This window comes from Thalassophryne amazonica, chromosome 8, assembly GCF_902500255.1.
Source record: "Thalassophryne amazonica chromosome 8, fThaAma1.1, whole genome shotgun sequence".
In the NCBI taxonomy this organism is placed as follows: domain Eukaryota; kingdom Metazoa; phylum Chordata; class Actinopteri; order Batrachoidiformes; family Batrachoididae; genus Thalassophryne; species Thalassophryne amazonica.
This window is the reverse complement of record NC_047110.1, coordinates 75,558,040-75,561,439: the sequence shown is the minus strand read 5'-3', so window position 1 is coordinate 75,561,439 and position 3,400 is coordinate 75,558,040. Positions and strand designations below refer to the sequence as shown.

At 42.8% G+C, this 3,400-nt stretch overlaps 1 long non-coding RNA gene across 1 annotated transcript; it reads left to right on the top strand.

Moving 5' to 3' along the window:
• The first annotated feature begins 1,911 nt into the window (after positions 1-1,911).
• LOC117515908 lies at positions 1,912-2,277 on the top strand. The gene is made up of 2 exons (XR_004562253.1): positions 1,912-2,028; positions 2,062-2,277. It is a non-coding gene; the product is annotated as an uncharacterized LOC117515908 (long non-coding RNA).
• The last annotated feature ends 1,123 nt before the right edge of the window (positions 2,278-3,400 follow it).

The window sequence follows — 3,400 nt, the reverse complement described above, 5'->3', positions numbered from 1 at the left end:
GACTTTGCGGGGAAGCTGTCGCAGCAGCTTTTAGTCAGAGCCGCAACATGAAAGGTCCCTCTTTGAGCAGTCGGGTTTATGTGTGTAATTCTCTCTGACGTGTTTATTCTGCTGCCGTTTCAACTTTCATTTTCAAATGTCACAGAAATTTCCCTCTAAGATGATCCCTGCTAATTACCTCCTGACGGGACGGGGTGCATTAGACAACTTACTAGGTTTGTGTCCAAATTCTGTTTCAGTTCTAAAGCGCGTCTTAGGTTGAGTCGACATGAAACGAGTGCTTTTCTGGGTTCAGACTTGAGTGATCCTCGTATTTTAATCTAGCTGGAGAAATAAAAAAGAGACAGGAGTTTGCTGAGAAAGAAGCAGAGGGGGAACGTGTGCATTTGTTTGTGCAGTTGTGAACAAACAAACTTATGATCTAAATAGAGCCATTGATACTGTAATTGTACTTGCATCATTTTCAAAAGTCATTCTTAACTGTGAAAACCCGACTGAACACACATCTTTATAAAATATACATATTCACATATTCATATGTTCATATTCGCCACAGTCCCTCTGGTGGATCCAGTCCATGTTGTCCATGTTCATTTTTCTTCATCATATACTCGGATGTCCTGTACACACCAGGTAGAGAAATAAATACATATATGTATATAAAGATATGTACAGCGCTTCCCATTTCAGTAAGAAACAGTCATCATGGGCTGCAGAGAAAGGACAGCAAGACTGCATGTCAAGTCTTTCTTGTGGACAGTTGGTCCCCTTATCTCTTTCGGGTTTCTGTTTTTGGCTCCAGACAGAACACAGCGTCCTCTCATCTGTGTGTCAGTAGATTTCTCCTCCTGCAGGCTCTCTTGTAGTCTCAGTCTGGTGTCTGTTTTCTTTTGTCCACAGCAACAGGGGGCAGCCACCACTGTGTACTGTGCTGTAGCTCCGGAGCTGGAAGGGTTAGGCGGCATGTACTTCAACAACTGCTTCCGCTGCCTGCCGTCCATCCAGGCACAGGACCACAGCAGCGCCACCAGCCTGTGGGGACTGAGCGAGCGCCTGATTGCAGAGAGGCCTGCAGGCATCCAGGCCCTGTGATGGACAGGTCTGCCAGCCCATCAGAACTCGAGGAGGAGTTGGAGGAGGGACTTCCCAAACGGAGTTTTTAAGTATGGTGGGTCGACAACCAGTTAGGTATGAGTTGACTAAACTGTAACTTTATTCTACAATGCACAACCACAGAAGTCCCTCTGGATCAGTCACATCACGATGGGACACAGTACATATACAGTACACGAGGCGTTTCTTACATAAAACAAAGCTTCAGCACTGCTGTGGTACTTTACAATGGGAGAGGGGGGTAATTCAGGGTCCCCCTCTGTCTGTGAGTATCCAGTCTACTCTGTTTCAGGATTGTCCATTTACAAGAGCCAAGTTCAAAGTGGAAAATGACGGATCTTGCTGCACTACATGTTTACTGCATGTTATGACATACACATCCGATTCCAAGTAGTGCACTATATGGCAAATATTAGCTTTCAGTTAACGTCTGTGTAATCTGTGTCCTCTTGTTGAGATCTACGCAGATGTGGATGTTTCCTGCTGAAGTACAGAGAGTTGATAAATAATTGTGCTAAATCTTTTGGGGGCTTTGAAGAAAAAGAATGAATGAGCATGTAACACTCATGGATATATAAACACACCAGAGATATGGACCTTATGGCTATATACATTATTCTGCAATTATCTAAGTTTTTAATAATGTCCTTATGCATTTTCTGTACAAATATTAACATCCTGAATTCTGAGCATGTGCTAAAGGGGTGTGGGGAGCTTATGTGTGTTTATTCTTTCCTGTCTGCTATTTGACTCAACCTATAAATTAATAATCTGCACTCTGACAAGTCGTAGATACAAGTTGGAGATATTCATAGGATGATATAGCAAGTGCAGATGGTTTGAAAATCTTGTTTCCAGAGTCCAGTATCTCCAATTTATGTGTTTCTTCTCTTCAAAATCTGTGAGTGACTTTAAGTTTCATATTTTTGGGGTGTGTTTTTTTAATAGTTTTTTGTTTGTTTGTTTATAAATCGCCGTCATTTGATTGTGTAGCTCTGGCTCTGGGGTTTGCTTGATTGGTTGCCCTGAAGACGCTGTTGGGACGCTTTGAGACGTTGTGCTTTATGGCAGTCTGGGTGCCGCAGAAACATCAGCATTCCAGTGTTGCGATATCTGGAAAGAAAAAAAGAGAACATTCAATAAAAAAAAGACTGTTTCACAGCACATCTGTGTGATTCTTTTAGAAACAGAAAGTAGAAGTATATTAATCTGCAGGCCATTAGGGGGAGGTATTTATGTAGGGAGCTGAGAAGCTGAACTCTGACTAAGTAGGACGGTTTCTGAGAAGAAAAATGCATGTGTACTAACAGGCCATTAGCACTGCACAGCAGTTACAATGACCCACTTAATACAATAATAAATACTTTCTGTCTCTGCTTTGTTTGTGTGATCCGAGTCAGAGTGAACAGATAAACTGATCAACCAACCAATCCCACTGCTGACCTGCACCCTCACATATGCCTCATCGGCTGCCTGATAGTGTGACTCTTGCCTTCAGCAGAGCAGCACAATACGTCCACCTCCGTTCCAACCCACACAGTCTGCGTTTTCCACTGACAGGTCACAAACATTCGGTTTGACACTCACCACGTCCCCGGTCTATGCAGAAAAACTGATACCAGCATCCTGTTCACTTTTAATCGAAAGCACAGGTGCCTTGCTGCTTTGCGTTCACAGCACAGGATGTGCAGGGGAGAGATACACGACACACGCTTACACTGACGCAGCAGCAGCAGGTGTGTCACATGGACCCACAGATGATATCAGCTGCAAAAGTGAGCGATGCATTTTATCCACACTGAACAGGAACTTGGCCCTTTTAGTTGAATCACCATTTAAATGTGAAAAAAAAGTTCATTATTTGCTGTCCGTGGTGCTGATCTGGGTCTTACAGCAGCTGATTGGGGCCACAACACTTCCAGATGAAGGCAACGCAAACAAATGCAGAAAATGTTTACATATACACAAAGCACCTACATCAGTTAGTTGCATCAAAAAACATCTTGCAAAATGAAAAATGCCTGGAAAGGACAAATACAAACATATTACATGTTACAGGTAACACATGTCCACACACACAGACACAGCAAACTTTGCAGAGTAAAATGCACTCTATAGGGACTACAATGGATCCCACTCCAAGAAACTCTATTATAGTGTGAGTCATTCACAGCATGATAGAGTTGATTTAACACTGTGATAGAGTTTGTTTAATTCTATTTGGAGTGGGACCAAAGGTAATTCAGGCAGACTTTATTTTGCCCTGCAAAAGTCACTGTGCAGAAAC